Source organism: Chanos chanos, chromosome 13 (genome assembly GCF_902362185.1).
Source record: "Chanos chanos chromosome 13, fChaCha1.1, whole genome shotgun sequence".
Taxonomy (NCBI): domain Eukaryota; kingdom Metazoa; phylum Chordata; class Actinopteri; order Gonorynchiformes; family Chanidae; genus Chanos; species Chanos chanos.
This window is the reverse complement of record NC_044507.1, coordinates 22327044-22341028: the sequence shown is the minus strand read 5'-3', so window position 1 is coordinate 22341028 and position 13985 is coordinate 22327044.

Here is a 13985-nt window from a genome sequence, read left to right as displayed (position 1 = left end):
CTGAACATCAGCATCGCCGGGCTACTGAACATCAGCATTGCCGGTCTGCTGAATGTTAGCATCGCCACTCTACTGAACCTCAGCATCGCCACTCTACTGAACATCAGCATTGCCACTCTACTGAACATCAGCATCGCCGCTCTATTGAACCTCAGCATCGCCGCTCTATTGAACCTCAGCATCGCCGCTCTACTGAACCTCAGCATCGCCGCTCTATTGAACCTCAGCATCGCCACTCTACTGAACCTCAGCATCGCCGGTCTGCTGAACCTAAGCCTCGCCGCTCTACTGAACCTCAGCATCGCCGCTCTATTGAACCTCAGCATCGCCACTCTACTGAACGTCAGCATCGCCGCTCTACTGATCGTCAGCATCGCCGCTCTACTGAACCTCAGCATCGCCGCTCTATTGAACCTCAGCATCGCCGCTCTATTGAACCTCAGCATCGCCGGTCTGCTGAACCTAAGCCTCGCCGCTCTACTGAACGTCAGCATCGCCACTCTACTGAACGTCTGCCTCGCCGCTCTACTGAACATCAGCATCGCCGGGCTACTGAACATCAGCATTGCCGGTCTGCTGAATGTTAGCATCGCCACTCTACTGAACATCAGCATCGCCACTCTACTGAACCTCAGCATCGCCGCTCTATTGAACCTCAGCATCGCCGCTCTATTGAACCTCAGCATCGCCGCTCTACTGAACCTCAGCATCGCCGCTCTACTGAACCTCAGCATCGCCGCTCTATTGAACCTCAGCATCGCCGCTCTACTGAACCTCAGCATCGCCGCTCTATTGAACCTCAGCATCGCCACTCTACTGAACGTCAGCATCGCCGCTCTACTGATCGTCAGCATCGCCGCTCTACTGAACCTCAGCATCGCCGCTCTATTGAACCTCAGCATCGCCGCTCTATTGAACCTCAGCATCGCCGCTCTACTGAACCTCAGCATCGCCGGTCTGCTGAACCTAAGCCTCGCCGCTCTACTGAACGTCAGCATCGCCACTCTACTGAACGTCTGCCTCGCCGCTCTACTGAACATCAGCATCGCCGGGCTACTGAACATCAGCATTGCCGGTCTGCTGAATGTTAGCATCGCCACTCTACTGAACATCAGCATCGCCACTCTACTGAACATCAGCATCGCCGCTCTATTGAACCTCAGCATCGCCGCTCTATTGAACCTCAGCATCGCCGCTCTACTGAACCTCAGCATCGCCGCTCTACTGAACCTCAGCATCGCCGCTCTATTGAACCTCAGCATCGCCGCTCTATTGAACCTCAGCATCGCCGCTCTACTGAACCTCAGCATCGCCGCTCTATTGAACCTCAGCATCGCCGCTCTACTGAACCTCAGCATCGCCGCTCTATTGAACCTCAGCATCGCCACTCTACTGAACGTCAGCATCGCCGCTCTACTGATCGTCAGCATCGCCGCTCTACTGAACGTCAGCATCGCCGCTCTACTGATCGTCAGCATCGCCGCTCTACTGAACGTCAGCATCGCCGCTCTACTGAACGTCAGCATCGCCGCTCTACTGAACCTCAGCATCGCCGCTCTATTGAACCTCAGCATCGCCGGTCTACTGAACCTCAGCATCGCCACTCTACTGAACCTCAGCATCGCCGCTCTACTGAACGTCAGCATCGCCGCTCTACTGATCGTCAGCATCGCCGCTCTACTGAACCTCAGCATCGCCGCTCTACTGAACGTCAGCATCGCCGCTCTACTGAACGTCAGCATCGCCGCTCTACTGATCAGCCTCGCCGCTCTACTGAACATCAGCATTGCCGGTCTGCTGAATGTTAGCATCGCCAGTCTACTGAACATCAGCATTGCTGGTCTGCTGAATGTTAGCATTGCCGGTCTACTGAACATCAGCATTGCTGGTCTGCTGAATGTTAGCATTGCCGGTCTACTTCAGCCTGGTCAGTCTATCACTCAGCTGTAGGACTGATCTGTGTTTGATCATTGTTATATCCAGGTTACTGCTCATACACATACTCTGTTGTTCTGTCAGTTCACTGTGAAGTCTTGCATTGTCTGTGGTCATTCTTGATCTTAGCCATTTGTTATCATGTGTAATCTCAGATGTCCTGTCTCTGTCAGTTGAGGTTTTTGTAATTCCTCATGTGTACTCAGTATCTGTTATCCAGCTCTGATTATCAAGCTAAAATTAAACTTCACCAGTTCACACATGTATCCTCAGGAAACTATGCTTTATTGAAAACTAAATACTCAAATATATTTCAGCACAAGCTCACCATCACAGTACAATGAATGTCACTGAATTTCACCTCATTCTTATAACTGCATGATTTTCACAGTGGACAATCTGAGTGATGACTCTACCCCACATTTCACTTTGAATACTAATGAACAGCTTATTATCATAAGACAAACTTCATGATGTAAAGTTTTTTACTAAAACATCATCAGATTTTTTATTATAAATTGGTCACAACGTTACAAAACTGAATTGGAACTTTTCTCTGAAGACCAATACAACAAATTCAACATTAAATGCAACAACACACTGATATCACAGCACTTCATGTTTGAAATCTAATGAGTAAGCTGATCAGAAGTTAAACTGTCGATACAAAACAGAGCAGAGGCCTAAACTCTGGACCGAGACATGACTGTGCTCTAAGATAGTACACTCCCTCTCCCTGCTGACAAAATGACCACCAGTGGATTTTTCACATTTAGGTGTCCTTGCTTTGACCTTGATGTCTGACACTGATCTCTCACACTGCAATAACGTCAGGGTGGGCTCATATGGAATAAAACTTAGGCGTAGACTATTTTTATTACATTATCAGCATATCCGCAATTACGAGATTGGATCTCATTGTTTTATTACATTATTATATTTATGTACAGTTACATTATGAAGTTGTACAGTGGTGGTCAGCCTGTAGGGTCCTCCTGCTACTGAACCAATAGCAACGTCCGGTTACAGGTAAATCCCTATATTTTCTTATTACTGTGTGTAAAGGCAATGTGAACTGGCAGAGACGCTGTTCCTAATCAGTCATGATGAAGTATGAGCACTGATCGCTGGCAGTAACTGTAATCTTTTCTCTTCCCTCGATTCTTAAATACTACAGTGATCTGCATCCAAACAACAACCTTTTGTGCAAACACATGAGCATATGAAACAGGATAGGACTGTGTGCCAAGAGGCAGGTTCTGTCTGAAGTGTGTTTAGAGTAATGAAGAAGTCTTGTACACCCACTCTGAAATGCTGAGCCTGCAAAGAGCCCAATGTACTAAAGCATTAAACATGAATTGCTGTTTCATGCCAAGGCTATCATATGTTCACTGACTGGTGAAGGCCCTCCTCACGCCCCAAGCTTTGTCATGTTACTGTTTTTATACATGCATGTTATGCAAACACGTCCAATATAGGCCAATATAGGCCAAGCACTCATTCATGAGTTTGAGGGTATGGATCAGGGTATGGGAGGGTAGGTACTCATCACTGAAACTGATATTCACAGACTCACAAGAGCAGGACACTGGCCAATCAAACAAGTCAACAAGAAACAGAGAAAATAAACTGTCCTTTTCACAACAAACCCTACCAACATGTGACTGTACACATGTACAACAGTATCACACTATTTCTCTCACTGCACCTATTCTGAGTGTGAATGATCAGACTGAGCCAACACTGTGGTGGTAAAAAGTGATGCCTGAACTTGTGGAAAGTTTACCAGAAAATCATGATTGGTTACTGTTCCTCTAAGGAGCCAGAAGAGAGCGAATCAGAGCTGTTCATTTAAATTATGGAGTTTCTTGCCTGAACATAAATATAAATCACTCTCAACAGGCAAAAGTCCACATGTCAATGTCAGTATGACTCTCTTTGCGTGCCAAACACTGCCTTTAACTCAATGTAAATCTTAAGCCCACCCCCCCCCCCCCCCCCCCCCAATCGTAGCCACAGGCGTCACCACTGCGGTGGATTAGCAGCGTACCCTGACAGAGCAATGCATTCACTCTGGTCAACTAGTGAAGCATGTGCAAAGCAGATTAGAGAGTATACTGTATTTTAAGATGTTGTTGGCACACTTTTTCATGCATTAAGTCTCATTTTTCCCTCACACTGGTGTATACAAACAAACAAGGTAAAATAGGATCAGTATCAGATATCTTTCACTCTGACCAGACTATACGCCAATTGCAGGTAGACGATATCTCACTGTATTACATGACGTGATTTTATCAGCAGGAGGTTAATTATCAGATAACTGATTCCATCCATGTTATATTAAAATGATTAATCTATATGTTCTGTATTAGATTAATAGAGGCTGTGACACAGCCTGTGTCCTATATCATATTTATTCTCCCTCCAAATCGACAGACTCATACATCAGATGCACAGTGATAAATGATAGCTTTTCCGTCCATGTGCATTAATGTAAGTGCATGACAGTCCATCACACCCCGTCTGCTGAATCGTTTTAACCGTCGTCAATCATTCTGAGCACCGCCCACGTCCTGCCCACATAATGACAACACGGCATGCCCCCCCCCCACACCGGTACTGCATAGTTACGGCCCTAATGCAGGTCCCCTGAGCTGTGGGCGTGGCCCCGGTCAGACCTGCCATTGATTAGACCTGCTTTTTATGGAAGATGATAGATGAACATGTGTGTTTGTCAGTCTTCTGTCTCCTAAAAACATTCTAGCATCAACAAGTTCAAAAACTGTTTGCATTTCTCTTTGATGGGGCATAAGAACGGGTGTATCAACGATGCTGGTGACAACACCTCTTCTCACACTCATCCGTGTAAAGGGGCCTTTTTCAACGGCTCCGGTGCCATTCCGTAGTTCTGGGATTAAGTGATAACAAAACCTTAGAAAAATGGGCCAGTGCTGCATGGCTGTCACAAATACTGCCCCGAACCAATCAAAACTCCAAAACCCAGTCACTGTTAAACACACACACACACACACAGTCTACGTTAAGATTATTTAGATCAAAGCAAAGACAACAAACATGTCCACAAAAGGAATCACACAGCCCATCTACGCCCACACGCCTCTCCTTTCTCTTCCAGCCGCCATGGCAACTAACTGAATGCATTAGAACTTTCATCACCAAATCTGTGCAGTGGGCTGTTATCAGATTACAGGATAATCCCGTCCACGTTGAGAAATCACAACGACAAGTTCCGAACAGGACTCCTGCACGTACACTCTGGCATTTTGGCCACCAAAGCACACAGCTTCCGTTATGGATGTCCCCTTTCCCCCTTCACGGAAACAGGGATCGTTTCACCCCCGCCCAGATCCAGAGCAGAGGGAGGAAGGACAGTGGGGGGGGGTGGGGGAGGGGGGCAGATTATGAGAGTAACAGAATGGAGGGGGAGGGCAGTTTCTGAGAGGTGTGTAGCTTCCCTCTGTGCCCCTGTGGCGATGACGAAATGGGTTAATCTGACTCCATATTATCTGAGCGGCAGATCTGACCTGTTTACGCTCACAGGGGGCTGATGTATGGGACCATGATCGCCCCCTGTAGGCAATCCAGGGAAATATACCATAGGGTTACAGTTCTAAACTCTTCTGCCAAAACACAGCATGTTTCTGCTGTAGCCCTGCATCATCTCACCAAACCCACCTTACAGACCGATCACTGACATCTCCTTTACCTCCTGACATGTCACCAAACCCACCTTACAGACCAATCACTGACATCTCCTTTACCTCCTGACATGTCACCAAACCCACCTTACAGACTGATCACTGACCATACCCTTCACCTCCTGACATCTCACCAAACCCACCTTACAGACTGATCACTGACCATACCCTTTACCTCCTGACATCTCATCAAACCCGCCTTACAGACCGATCACTGACCATACGCTTTACTTCCTGACCTTATCATGCAGGCATAAGGCATTCACAAAAACCTGCAGCCCAGTGGGTCCTCAGAGTTGGGGTTGAGGACCACTACCAGAGGGATGGAAACTCAGTTCATGTGAGCACACCCTGTCTTTCAGAGCTAATCTGCAGTCAGCTTTGCTTTGTGTTGGCTAATAATGTCGAAAGTTAAGATTAGGAGAGACCAGAGGAACTTGGTGGAAACTTCTGCCTAAAGACATGGGTGAATTTATTAAGCATCGTTTCCTCTCAGTGAAGAGGTTTTTATAAGGAATTTCATGCTTTTACAAAATCTAATTTTCTCTGGACTTTAAAACTGCTTTAACGCATATTCTCACACCCATAAAAATCTAATGACACTCAGAGTTCATGGAAAAAAAGTATTCCTAAGCAAGCTCACTCTACAGGGAATTCATTATTACAAAAATTACAGTTTTGTTTTGGTTATAACTTCATTATATTTACGTCAGGAAATGCAACTGCAGTCCCCACAGAAATCATTGAGGTGTAAGATACAATCTGTCATCATGAAGATGATGGATGCTTGTATGTAAATGCAGTGAAACGTGTTTTTTCCATGTAGTCATGGATTTATTGTGTGATAAATCTGCTCTTTATTGATTTCACTTCAGCCCCTGAAGACGCACTGACAGCTCAGAGATTGGTATCAAACTCAGTCTCCCTCAGAAACCATCAACGGACCAGCACCTTGAAGACTTTAAGACCCACAAAAAACATGAATAAATAGCTGACAAATGATCTACCTTTTTTGTTTGTTTGTTTGTTTATTTGTTTTGTTTTTTAATTATGCCGTCACTGTTTGTGTGACTGTTCTGTTGTTTGAGACAAGTAAAATCAAAACAAATGTTTCATGGAGGAGATGATAGCCAAAAAGACGAAATCCCCCACAGAACTAAACATGCTTTCCTTTTGGTCTGATGCTCAGAGAGAGAAACATCTTCACTACATTCTAACACTTTCTTGCTTTCGTATATCCTGAGTGGATAAATTTGAGTAGAGAGTGAGTACAGAGTCTTCAGTCATAAGTAAGTTCTGGAAAGTGTTTTTTAGGGTTATTCTGGTGGCTAAAGCCAAAGCTTCCTGTATAATTAAACACTAAATAACATTGGTTAAATGAGTGCAGGTGACTAGTGTATTTGTCAGTAGTATGTAGAGTATCCTGGCCTAAACAAAGCCTCAGTGGCCTAAGCTGGTCTCCATTCATCTTCAGCCAGCTGTAATCAGTGAAAACATTATCATGCTCTACTGAAAAAAAGAAAACACTTTGTGTGATGACAGCAAGCCATTCTGAGACAGTATACTCACCAGGACTTCAAAGAATATTCTGGTACATTCCTTGCCTATAGCCAAAATCGCCCTATTAGATAAAAGATTAGAGTCTGGGATACCACAAAATCTACAATCTACACTTGATCTGCACTTTAAACCAAACAAAAAAGCAAAAAGCAAAAAACAAAACAAAAACAAAAAGCCTGCCCTGGGGACATGAGCTCAGAGCCCTGGCAAGCATGCAGTGGCTTTCTGTTAATCCTCAGAAATGACGGACTTACAGTGGTGTCAAATCAGAATGTTAGACCCACCAGAAACTGAGAAAAATAATCACTTTTACGGCACATTATGTCACACCCACATAGTTTTATAACACATCAAATACAGATCCCGTTTCTGAATACCCCAATAACCGCTGAGTCAAACCATAAGTAAAATCACAAATATCACATGACATCTCTAAAGAGCAACACAGAGCAACAGTGAGTCATCTCATGTACAGCAGCTATCGAATGGCGGGAAACAACGGCTGAGGAAGGGATGGACTCGGTTGGAAAAGCCTGTTGCTCTTTCAGGAGAGGTTTGCATTTCACACACGGCTGCAATAAAAGCCCTCTCCAAGTGTTCACATCAGGTTCTGTCACCTTGTCTGTGCTTCTCACTGCAGAACTGAGAGGAACTGACTGACACTGCTTTTCATGGCTGCACGTTTAGTGTACTGCATCTCCCACTAAAACTAGCAGCCATACACAGTGCATCTCCTTCATCTGCTGTAACAGGCAACAGGTCCATCTCATGCAGTAATAATCAGGCTCTTATTTGGATAATCTGGTCCAAATGGATGTTCAGAGGCAGAAATCCTGTTTATTAATATGAGATGACTTATTATGACTATATAAAAGCCTATGGGTGTCACAATGCCAAGATACTGCTATTGGAATTACGTATCACACAGGCAGCTTAAATGAGAAACTGTACTCATGTACAGCGTAGGCTTTAGTGGTGTCATTTATTAACCAACTGTATTAAAACACATGCATGTATTTTTCCACTGTAACACAGAACATTTTTAAAACTTAACACATTTCTCGGTGCAGTTAGGGAAGATGAGCAGATCTGTTCTCAGATCAGTTCAGTAGCAGTGAAAATGTTGCGGTGGAACTGAGGAGAATAGCATTTACAGAGGTAATCTGGCAGTACTACAGAGGTCAACTGTGACAGAGGAACAGAGTGTTCAGTGATATCACAGAGAGTCCTTATTAAGCCATTTTGACCTGACTTCACTCTGTGCTCTCTAACCTTCACTGATCTCTCACATTTCACTTAACCCTTACCCACAAGCCCAAATGACTGAACCCCGATATGACATAGACCCCAGGACTTAAACGTAAATTAAACACAGAGGAAAAAGGAATTGATTCAAACCTCTACCTATCTGACATATCTCTTCCATGTGTAATTCTCTACACACCTGAGAACAAATCCTGATGTAACATGTCACAACTGGCTACTGTATATTGTCTCTACGTCTATAGGGATCAGAAACAACCAACCTGTTACAGAGCCCCGTTACCTGCATTCTTTTGTCATTTCCCTGTGCCGACACATCCGCAGTCACTAAAAGAGGTACATCTGCATTAAGCACGGGCTAGCACAGACATGTACACACTTGTGTGACTGACTAAACCAAGGCTTTGACATTATTAACCACTGAAGGTAATGGGGTGTGTGTGTGTGTGTGTGTGTGTGTGTGTGTGTGTGTGTGTGTGTGTGCGCGCGCCTGATGCTTACCCCACACAATCAGCTCTTAAGGGTCCTGCAATCCAAATACTAAATTTAGAGAGTCACTGGGCAGACTCCTCCCTGGGGACATGCCGCGTTAACTCCTTATCCTATTCCTCTCTGACACAAATATGCCATGATGTTGGATCACTCTAGCATGGCTCGGGAAAATCCAGGTCTTCCTTACCGACCTCACACATCACTGCAGTCATGCGCACAGGCAAAGCAAATCTATCAGTGAATGATGTGTAAACGTCATGGGATAAAGTTTTTGAAGACTTCAAGTAAAATGAAAGAAGTCAAAAAATAACGGATCACTTTGAGAGGGACGCGACGAAAGGTGAACTCTAAATTTGTCCTCACTGAAGAAGACAACAGTAGCCAGATGATCATTTTGAACACCGTGACTTTGCAAATATAGTCAGCTGCAAAAACATTAAGCTATGTTTCTCCTCTAAACACAAACGCTGAAAATTATTTCAAAACTGCTTTTCCCAACACTTCATCACGTGATTTTTTCCCTCATATTTCACGCAAAATATGAATTTTGAGATTACATTTTAGATGAATACGTTTTACAGATGAATCCCGTGTCCTACGTAAATGCTTTTAGTATGTTTAAGAGTGGAATTTTCCAAACCTCTTGGTGCAGCAATAACTCTGTTTTTTTGTTTGTTTATTTGTTTTTGTTTTTTAAATAAACCACGCTTTTTCAGTCTCACGTGTGTTTATGTTGGTTGTGGAACACAGTGTTACGCATTGCCGGTGTCAGATATCTGAACCGCGCAGAAAAACCAGTAACCAGTAACCATAACCCGTAACCAAGTACCCATGACAACAGACTCACTCACTCAAAAACCATTGGGTAATAATTAGTAATATTCGGTTCGATCTAGGCCTATTCTGTCGTGACGTAAAAGGTCAATATTATCCCCCAAAGTTTAGAAAGTGCTACACGGTAAAACCGCTCACCTATAACCCATTCATTTTATGGGTAAACTACGGGTTTCTGACGAATACATTAAACAGGCGATCAAAAAGATTTCTGTCTTACCAATAAATGAGCGAAAGTCCATCAAAACGCTCGAGCTCTCTGCCCCGGGGATTCAGATAGGACATTGCATCCAACAGAAACGTTGAATTGATTTTTTTTTTTCAGCACCAAGTCCTCAGGTTCGGAGATATAAAACACTTCAGAATAATTTCAGTAAACACGTCTCTCTGTCGCTATGACATGACTTTGTCGCGCTGCTTCCATCGCTGTCTATGCGCTCCAACTGTCAGCGCTCATTCAACATCAGATCAGTGATACAGGGGTAGCTACGCAAAGCAAGCGCTCTGCAACCTCCGTTTCTAATCTGCCAGACACGTGTTTTTTTTATGCTGACCCGGCCGTCTGTTAAACAAAATCTGAATCTTGCCTGCGCTTGGGTCTCATCACTTCGACTTCTTACAATAGCAGCGTCTGTTCTCATTCCGGCATCGCTGGAGCCGTTTAAGCGCGATCTGCTAGAGCAGATGCGAAGCTATTAACTGCGCAAAGTTCGTGCTTCCGCAGTCAGCCCGGGGTGTAGTACTCTGTTCGTATGTCCACTACATGGCTGTGACTAATAGACCTCATGTCAAAAGTCAACCTGTCCTCCGTTACAAAAGTATCAGGCTGTTCACACACTGTAAATAATTATAGAGTATTATTTTTAAGTGAGGTTCAAGTCGATGAGGGGTACACAACTGGTTGAACGGAAAGTACAAATAGTAACACTGTAGTGACAAGTATTGTCGTGTGAAATGTGAAACGTCATTGACGACACACACACAACTGACTTCTGTAGCTGCAAACAACAGAATTTATTTACAAGTAATAATTTATTTATTTAATTATTTTTTTAGCAGTTGATTAATTTGTTAACAGTTTATTAACGATTAACAAGTAACATGGTTCTGGATGGCCTAATTAGAGATTTAGAATTTTAGCTCTGTTGGCGATAGGCTGTCCATTTCCTCATTTATATCACTAGCTTCTCTTCTCACTCACTGAATTTAAAACTCACTGATTCTCAATCCCATTTCACCTTGATTTTCTTGCTTTGTCTGGAGACACGGTAAACCGGACAGACGAGGCTGAGCATTACATTATTGGTGTCGGCTCGCCTCAGTCATTAAACGCTCTAATTAACAGGAAATTATTCAAGCTTGTTTCATGTCTTAATTGGCTCTGTTTTGGAGTATCTGTTTGAATGAAGGTAATGTGACAATCTAACTATCAGAAAGGCCTTTTAGCTGTTTGAGACTATGCACAAAACCCTGTGGAATACGAAAAAAATGCCAGCGATTGCTGTTCACAGTAGGAATACGAGTTTGGTTCAGCGTCAGGGTGAAATCCGTTAAATTCGCGCGTTTTGACAAACGAGATGATTATAACTGTGACCCTGCCGTTTGTACCCTGCGCAGCTCTTCCAACACAGTGTGTGTGTGTGTTTGTTTGTTTGTTTGTTTGTTTGTTTGTTTGTTTAAAACAAAATTGTAACCTTCCGAAGTGACTCCCAAGTGATCTCAAAACTTAATGTTTTCACTGTGCCATCAGTAGTAGTGGCTAGAGTGACACAGAATTTCTAAGATAACAAGCTGTACAAGATAAAATGATATTCCTGAGAAATATGTATTTACTGGTCAGTGATGTAACTGTAGGCTAGTAGTGTGAAAGTAGGCGACTGAAGTAGTTTGGTCGGAAAAGCGCAATATCACTTAAGGAAGATGGATGTTGCGTCAGCAGTATTCATGCATGCGCATAGTACTACACATGTGTTCGCGTGGACAGTGTATGCCGTTGGATTTTATTTGTAGTACTGTGAAAATATGTGTGCATTGTAAGTCAGTCTTGCTTTAAAACGATTTATATCCGCAACATGACAGGTGAGTTGCGTGAGAGATGCAGAAGAACGATGTTGAAAATAACGGTTTATAAGCGTGACCCAGAATTTGTCAGCCTTAAATTGGCTTTGCTAGCTTTGCAGATTACAGACACACACTTCGCTTCAGACAAGGATTTGCAGTTTAACATGTGTCTCAATTTAAGACCGGAATATTTTGACTGAAGTCATCTGCCTTTTTTTCTAGAGTTTTTAAGTTGTTGGTATAAGACACCCAAGCAGCGGTAGTCATATTGTGACTAAAATATTTATGCCTCCTTTGAAGTGGCGGGATTTTCTGTTGCGATCCCCAAGTATTCCATGAGCGCGTGGATACAGGATTGTCAATATTTGAAACGGTCTTGAAAAAAATGCAGCTTTAGCTAAGCTAGAAAAGAAGCACTGCTCCGTGAGAGGCTTTCTGTTGTAGCCGGGAGCAAATTTACTGTTTTATCTATTAACCTACACCTTTAGCAATTAGTTCTCTTTTCTGAGGACGGGGGATTCCTTTATTCGTACCCTGGAATAAATGGGGTGACACCTTCAGCAGAGCGTTTTCCTCCTTTGAGATCTGTCGCACGTCCACTGGGCGTGAAGCACGTGTCTGTGAACTCTGCACTTTTACACAATCAGGATCAGAATGGTAGGCATCCAAAACAGTCTCTCCCATGCCCTGTGCGGCCTGTTCGGAGCATGCCAGTGGAGGACTGAAAACAGGGCATTTTAAGGATGCGCATCTTAGCTTTGTTTGCGCAATTTACTTTCCATCTGCTTGCCGAAAAACAACGTCCGAACAATTTTACGCAACCACTAACGACTTTATGCATGACTTTAAGCGGCTATAACAGTTCAACGTACAGGTCAAGTTGTAAATGTGAATGCAATATTAATGCATCAAATTCAGTCTACATACACTGTTGTTGAACTGGTCTTAGACACCCCACGTAAACAGGATGAAAATAGTTTCTACTCGGATATACTGGTACCAGTGGCCTCTTTTACACTGCTACCAGCCCAGTGGATCTCTGCGTGAGCTTAACTTGGATTTGAAAGCTATCCGTTCATAGATGAGGCGAAAAGTCCTGCGCTTTGTCATAATTCATTTATTTTTCTTATCTTTGCCTTAAGGTTGTTTCAAATTGTCTTACACGAGAAATATATAACTGTGCGACAGAGCGGTATACCACTTTTTTTGTCTCCCTCTAGTGGTGAATCCGATCTTGCCAAGATGGAGCTGCTGTAGCACACTTCCAAACAAGCAAATATACAAACAAACAAAAAAGGATATCAAAATAATAAAAAAAGGCTAACAGATCTAAGTTTCCCAAAATAATAGCCAGTTAGAATTCAGAATAAAATTAATCAAGTTTCAGGGTGAGAAAACTTGCTCACAGTGTTCTGTGCAATTCCCTCTATCGCCCTCATGTGTCAGTAGTGGTTTGGCAGTCGCTCAGCGGCTACCCCCATACCCTGTATCCCTAACATAAACAAAGGATCGAGGAATAACTTTGATGTCTCTCTCACAGAGACTAAATTTGGACCTAGTGTATAGAGAGCTGAATTTAAACTGGAACAGAGAATTGAAAATCCAGTTCACGGGAATAGAGGGAATGACAGGCACGTGTGTTCCAGCTCACTGTGTGTGTGTGTGTGTGTGTGTGTGTAGAGGAAGGTGCCTGTGCATATGCAAGCTGTTATGGATTTTCTTTTCATATTTAAGATAAGACAGCCCTTTATCGATACCTGGTTGAAAATTCACTAAATTCCATAGATTAGGTTACGTCTTTGTCCATATTTATCAGTATTAGGGAGGTGAGACCCCCACACAGGCCAGCGAGCCCAGTCCTCACCCACTCACCTCTGTGACTGGGAGTAGGTTTTCTCCACGCACCCCTGAATGCATCCACCCATAGATGACAGGCCAACCACAGTGATTCATCACTGCCATTATATTAATAAAACATTCTCAAAGTCATGGTGTGTTTGTGTGTGTGATTAGACTTTACTTTCTGCATGTAATAAGTGTATTGAAAAAGATGCATGAGAGAATAACAGAGAAAGAAAGAAAGAAAGAAAGAAAGAAAGAAAGAAAGAAAGAAAGAAA